Genomic DNA, 7,965 nt, shown 5'->3' with positions numbered 1-7,965 from the left:
TGTGACATAAAAGTACTGTGTCTTTTAAACTGACTTGAATGGACAGATTTGAGGTTGTAGTTTACGGCCTGGGTAGGAAGACTCAAAATTTTTAGATACTGAAATTTCTGTCGTGGGCTCTCAGGCACAGCAGTTTTTCAGAGCTGGTGTTTGTTTGGAACTCCTTGACATTTAGATAACCTAAAAACAATTGTGGAAAGAAAGAAGAAGCATTCTAAGAAAACATTTTAACATTAGACACTTTAATTCAGATCTTCAAATAAATAAGTTATTTCTGAGGAAAAACAAATGTCTTTCATATATCTTCTTTCACTGAACTCTTTTTCTCTAGGACTGGAGGGTCTCAAGAGGACCAAGTAAGACAGGAGGCTTTCTTCTGACTTCTGCTTTGGTTTTCTTCCTTATTCAAAACAGTGTTCTTACCCCTTCCCTCTAATTTTTACTCCTTTCCCCAAGCCTGAACATCCTGTGTCCATCAACATCTCTCTCCAGATCAAATACTCACTTGCTTCATTCTCAGAAAAGACCTGTGTAGAATCCCTTCAAAAACACTGTTCTTCTCTGCCAATAAAAAGAAAGCTTTCAAAAGTCTTTGGTGTGCTCTTCAATACTGACTGTGGTCTGTACAGGAGAAGTGTATTAAGAAAATGCACAGATGGCATAGAAGACAATGGTTGAGATTGAATTTGGTTTCAAGCAGCGGTGGTCTGAAAAGAGAAAGGAAGCAGCTCAGTCGTCAGGAACACTGGGAGTAGTTCCTGGTTACAAAGCAGAATAATGAGGGAGTTAGAAGTAGGATTCCACAATTCTTGATAATTCACCCCATGCACAAAAATCCCTAGAACCTTGACTTCCAACAAGTTTTGTAGTTCTTAAATCTTGATGAGACACAGAAAGTTACTTCAGGACAGGCCACCGGTCACAATTTGGTGGGTCCCCTCTCTGTGTTGTAACTAATAAATCTGCTGCTTTAGATAATATTAAAGTCAGATTTATAAAAAAAAAATGGTAAGACAGGCTTGGTCTCTAATTCTAAAGTGATTTAAAGGATAGTCATTGAGTTCAGAAAGAAGAGCATCAGGAAATGAGATTAAAATTCACCAGACAGCATCTATCCATAAAAAAATAAACACACAAATTCAATACGTAGATTCCTATGAAGTTTCTAGTTAGTTTGCCGTTATGGTGTTGCTGCAAGCATTACCCAGATGGCATATGTGCTGAAATGTCTCTGTTTAAGTGTGGATCAATCTGCTTATGTGTGCTCTGGCACTGAGTAAGAATGATGTCATCACTTCATAAAAGCAAAGTCTGCATGTCTGCTGTGAAAATCCCACAATTTTGTCACTCCTGTTCACTTAGGTATAGTTTATATTAATTTGCATTGAAGCGTTAGTCAGAATTAAAAGGACTAGTCCAGTATTAAACAGATGATTAGGTTTACCAGGATAATTTTCTAATGCTTATATAAACCATTTATTCTCAATCTTTGGTAGTAAGTGATGTGATAAAAGTCTTAAGATCCAAACACACATAAGGAAGAGAAACCCATGATCTTTATAAACTTAAACTGCAGTCCTGCTTCCCAGTCTAAAATTTTCCAGGTCTTGCTCTTTCTCTGGCCATGTTCACTATAGCATCGCCTTATTGGAAGACGTTTATGGTTCAAATGCCTTTAAATATTCCATGAAATAGTTTTGATGTAAGGTGAACCTCAGCACTTTAAGATTATGGTCCAGATCCTGCACCTTACCTACCTTTATAGAAGGACTGAAATATATCAGAACTTAAATAGTTCTGCAATATAGCTAGTGAGAGGCAAAGTCCTAGGACAGAAAGTGCAGCATGAATCCCCTTTCCATACATGTCATGGAGAAGTGCTCACAAAAGCTGCTTTGGTGTCAGCAAACCAAAAACTCTGAGGAACATGGTGGGAGGGTAGATCTGCAATTGTGAGGATCCATCAGCCAAAGCCTTGATACTACTGATGGTGCTGGGGACAAAGATACGAAAATTACTTCCAGAAATAGATGAAGAGGTTGTGTTTGCTCGTGTTTCATAACTCACTTCCAGAGAGTGGAGGAGGTTGCTATTTCTAGCAATCCTGACATAGCGATTCCTCCCAGATGACTTTATTTAGGCTTTGCTCAAGGGACCAGGAATTAGTGCAAGATCCTTGACTGATTAGCAGACTATCACCTTATATATTGTTTCCATCCTTCATTATTCACTTCTTTCAGATGCATCAGACAAAAGATCATTAATACAACAGCCTGTAGTCTCGTTTTGACCAAGTACAAGGATAATTCCTGTTCAAAGAGGCAAAGGCACATAGTTGGCCAAGAGATTTAGGCTGGGCAGTTATATTTACTTCTCAGACATATGCTCGGACTTTACACTTCAGATAGATATTTTTCCACATAATACTAATCACCTTTAAAACTAGGGATTTGTCAGTGAGGATGGAGAAATGTTTGAAGCTTATTCTGAATTTAGGTACAGGGCATTGACAAATATGCTTTAATAAAAGGCTGTTCATTTGAATCAGATTGATACATTCATCAATCTAAGAATGACTGTATTTCTCTGTAGTGTAATTGTGTCATCATTCCTGGATTTAGATACATGTAATTTCAAAACTCATCAGATCAGCATTTATAAATTTTGTTTTGATTATAAAAGTAAAATTATTCTTTCAGGTTATCTCTGTATCTCCCAGAGATCTCAGCAACTATGACGCTTTTATCTCTACCTACAAAAATTGCACATACTGTCATTTTGCTGAGAAAATGAGAAAAAAGAGACAACTCTCTGACACAAGCCAGCCACACAGAGGGTCAAGTTATAGAGTCAGTGAAAAGACTTTTAATGTGTAACCATAGAAGTTAATGAATACCAACAAACTTCTTGCATAACAAAAGAGTAAAGTTTAGGAAAGTTCTGTGGTACTTTTGTAACTTCTGTTATGAGGTCTTGGAAGAATCAGCTCCTCTATTACAGGATTCTCATCCAAAGAATCTTGTTCCTTGCATGTTCTTTTTATTTATAACTAAGTGAAGAAAGAAATACGGTGATTGAGAAAGTCCACTATTAAAACAAAAAAATTTCCTTTTTCCATTACCAGTAGGAACAATAGCAATTGCAAGTAAGATCAGACCTATTTTTCATCACATGCTGTCACTTACATAGCATACCCCAACTCCAGTTTTGACTTATTCATAAAAACAGTGATACAAACTGTTTCATTAATTCAAGCATTCTCTCCCAGATAATTTTTTTTTTTTTAATCTTTTTCTTTGCCTCTTCCTCCTTATCCTACATTGTTTGTACAAGGGAGAACAAGGCAGTGGAAAAGCACTGATCTCAGGAGCTGAACCTTTGCCAAAAGGCTATGCTTACTAAGGCCACGCTTGCTTCTCTAGTTATTTTCTGCAAGAAATGGAGAATGCCAGCTCACAATTTTACAGCTGTTTAACCCTCAAAATAAACTTTTAATATAATATTTACAAAATGCAACACAGACTAGAAGGAACAGAGGAGAGATCTGTGGCGAATATCCCACATATCTGTGGTTCCCAAATTGCAAGTAATGAGGGTACATCAGGTATTTCACACTATCTTCAGAGATTGCATCCAGAGCCCTTAAATGTTAAGTTTTGTGATTAATTTACATAACAGCTTAAGTAGCGGGAATTTCAAAGTCCTCTGAATATTTTGTGGATCACCAGGAGAGAGCAATAAAGTCATACTTAATATATCACCAGGAGAAATGAATGAAGTCCCGCTTCAAAAGAATGGCTATCAGCTGCTTCTGAAGGAAGCAAGCAAAGTTATCTATAGTTTTACTTGAAGAAAGGAAGATGAAGAAATAGTTCAATTGTTTTACCTTTATTGAATAAAACACACAAAAACTTGAAAATGATCACAGACAGAAGAGCGTTTGGCTTAAAAAATACTAAACAGACATTTGTCATTTCATTATTATGAGTCAACACAGTGGAATATTGCTGCTAGCAATGACATGATCTCTTAGGAAAGTGAATGAAACACCACTTTTCAAAAGGGTGTACTCAGAAAGTGACATTTTTGTCTTGCATCTATACGTGAAAAACAACCAATTGGAATAAAATCCCAGTGTTGTTAGTTTGTACTGAACTGGTGGTCAGTTGCAGTGCTACAGTAGGTGTGCTATTCAACCTGAAAAATATGCATATGCAATAGAATAATGCTGACAAATGGGAGGCACTTTAGTACCTGTGATATATATAAGCTTGCCTAAAACTAACCTTAATAGAAAGATCCAACCTCAGAACTGTGGCATATTTCAAAAAGTGTTGGGATCAGCATCGCATAAGCCAGTTGGCTGAATGTTATGACATCATGTTGATGACATTTCTCTCTGCTTGGAAGTAATGTGATAAGCATGGAATGGGCAGCACCATAGCACTCCAGTAGCCTAAATAACTCCACAGTTTTCTGCAGATCAAATAAACAGCCAGCTGGCCACACCAGTTAATATTGTTCTGCCCAGCTATAAATTGAATGTCTTCCCTATTCATCTTCCCAATTAGGCATATTTACTGATAAATTACTGAGTGATTTATTGGCCAAGCAGCAAGACAGAAGAAGGAAATAAAGGGAAGAAGAGGGAAATGAAGCCTCTCATGTGCCATAAGGAGAATGGGAACTCAGCCTGGGTTACAGAGACTAGTATAAATCCTTGGGGCAGGCAGAAAAGAGAAAGGGGGCCAAGTGGTAAGGAACAACAGTGAAGAAAAAAAAGTAAAAAAAATCTTGGTGGTACAAGAATTATTTGCCTGATAGAAGATAGGCTGGTTGCCAGGAGTCCATAAAATAGTGAGGAGAAAATGAAGGCAGATTACAATGTTTGTGAGTGGAGAAGTGACAAGACTAAATGGCAAGGTCAATAAATGCATCCTGTAGAAATATTGATGCATTGGTAAAATGCTCCAGTATATACAGAGTCCCCATCCTTGAAATTTTGTACACCTATGATCAAAAAGAGACAAGTCAAACAGATAATGGCAATTTAGATTGACTTTATTCACATACAATGAACAAGATTTGGTCCACCAGAGTATCCATTACTTTTCTGGAAGGAAATTTAATTTTTCTTATTACTTGCAGAACTTTAACTACCTGAACAATGGCACAAAATATACCCTCAGCAAGTTCAAGGATGAAGTCATGAGCTGCTATCTAGAGGAGCCCAGACAGGCTGAAGAAATGAGCTGACAGGAGCCTGAAGTAGTTCATCAAAGGCACTGCAAAGTCCTGCACCTGGGGAGAGTGGACTGGGGCTGGCCAGCAGGCATCTTTGCACAAGAAGGTGTAGAGATCCTGGTGGACACCAAACGAGTTGCGACAAGTGTGTCCTTGCTGTGGTGCACACTGAGCTGCACTAACAATAGCACAGCCAGCAGGTTGGCAGGAATGATAATTTCTACCTTCAACACTTGTGCAAGTAGTTCTAGAATCCAATTTTGAGTGTGTTTTTGCTAGAAAGACGTTGAATAAGCATTGGAAGTGCAGTGGAGGGTCAGAAACACAGTGGGCTGGAGCACCACAGGCAAGGAGAAGCAGAGCTCACTAGATTTGCTCAGTCAGTAGAGCAGGCGAAGATATACCTACATTAACTGTGTTTCAGTGCAATGCCAGACTGTAGAGCAATTGCACCAAATTACAGAACTGTCTTGGAATTATTGTTTTGTGTCTTGAGCAAATATGAATATAATCTACCTTCTATTTCAGTAGGGAATGTGTGGAAAATAAAAAAGCAAAACAAGAAGCTGCAGAAAGTACCATATTGTTTGCAGCGGGTTGTGCATAGCATGCCTGGCACTGTGCAAAAGGCATTCACACTGTGCTTTTCATTGGGCATGCCATAGTTGGTGTGGCATGTTAGAGCCAAGAAGCCAGTTTGTCATATGCCTTCCACTCCACTGAAATTTGTGCCAGGCAATGGAAAACATGGTAGGCATGAATGGAAACCTATCAACAGCGAGATCTTTGCCAAAATAAGAAAAACAACATACTGAGTTTAATTTTTTTGCTATTATGTCACAATCCTCATTTTCCGCCCACAGTTTTTATTGTCAAGGAACTGATACTTAGAGACTAGGAGTAGATAGCTCTATAAAATATCTTTCTGCCAGGATTTATTATGGTTTTATTGCTACTCATCTGCAAAATCAAAGGGCTGCTATGGCACACTCTGCTCCACCACTTATATTATTTAAGAGTCCACATAGACAAAAATCTATGCTGAAACAAGAAAAAAAAAAGAGTATATTTTGTTAGTATGGGTATTTTTGTCATGTTTGTAGGTAGAAATTTTTATACACGGATAAGCTAGAAATAAAAGCCCAAGTAAACCTATCTAGGTGAATGTTAAAAATGTGTTGGCACTCTTGGCTGGAATGCGGGTAAAACACTTGGCCTATTTCAGCATGTGTTCCCATCTACCCACTTTGCAATGCAGTGCAGCTACAACACATAATTGTGAGCTCATTTGGATACTTTCTGAATGCCATCCAGGCATTTCTGTCAACTGCTTTGTTTTGCCTGCTACCTTTCAATTCCTTTCAAAGCCCTGGAAAGTACTTGCTTCTGCAAGCACACACACATGCACATCACCCATGTTTAACCGTGGAGCCAACAGGCTTACTGCAGTGACTGTACAGCAGTTTTAGGTGGAACAACTGCAGCATACCCAAGAAGCATATTACTAGATGGGTGGGGAACCATCTTAGGGATAACAGCTTGTGCCATTGGCAGAGTTGAGATGGCAGTGCTGGATAATCCAGAAACATGCATTTCTGTAGAAGGATTGCACCTGTAAAACTCTTTCTGGCGGTGAGGTGAGTCAACCAGACAGCTGCCTAGTACAGGGAACTTCCAGGAAGTTCTTCAACTCTGTCCGCTTGCTAGGACAAAAAAATCCAACAAATCCACACTGGCTATGCTATTTCAGTTTGCAGCCTGCAGCGACCATCTCCCGTGCAAAGACCAGACATGGGTAAGCAAGAAGGCATCACCAGGAGAAAGGTGGAAGGTGTCCCCCCAAATCCTGCATCCATAAGGCAAACTCTAGAACAGACCCTGCTGCTAGAGAGAGACAACCCTGGCACAAGTCAAGCAGTAAGACAGCCATTGAGACAGGCTGGCATAATCTCTGTAGGTCTTATTAAGTACATACAAAAGAACAAGGAGGAAGCCTGTCCACAGAAAGACTTGATGCTGAGTGTATAACACTGATTCATAGATTTTGGAAACATAAGCAAGAGGGACTTCTGGTCTGTGGCCAGTGTAATCATGTATGTGGAGATGGGTTTAGCCTTATGGTGAAGACTCTGCCATTTCCCTCCCCAGCTGCAACCAGGGGTGTCTTCCAAGTTAAGTAAGTGTAAATAAGTAATTTGCATACTTTAATTAAGTGTCCATGCAGTAATGGAAATATTACAACCAGATCATAAATTCCAGCAACTGCTAAGAGGATAAATGGATTACACAGAGATTCCCTGTGACAAGGCACAGACAGGAAGGCTTCTGCAGGTAATACTGCTTTGTGCCCTCTCCATTTGGACTGTTTGGCAAAATTCCACATCCTAGTTTAAGATCATGTGAATGTTCTCACACATTGCCTTCACCAGCTCCAACTAGGGAAGCCTGACATTTTTGTGCATCAGATAGAGCACACAGTGAATCAGAAGCTGGAGCAAGGAGATGTTCAACAGCTTGTCTTCTTCTGTCTGGTTATAACCAGGCACTGCTATGGTGCTTATTTACTGGTCACAAAAATTTCTCCATGCCTGCATAAATGGAATTCATCTACTCTTTGAGTTCCCTTGCTGACATGGAAATATGTGCACCCACATTCATGAAGTCTATCCAGGCAACAAATTTTAGTGCATGTCTTTTATTCAACAGCTCAGTCACAGTGAA

Source organism: Poecile atricapillus, chromosome 2 (genome assembly GCF_030490865.1).
Source record: "Poecile atricapillus isolate bPoeAtr1 chromosome 2, bPoeAtr1.hap1, whole genome shotgun sequence".
NCBI lineage: Eukaryota > Metazoa > Chordata > Aves > Passeriformes > Paridae > Poecile > Poecile atricapillus.
Note: the sequence above shows the minus strand (reverse complement) of the source record.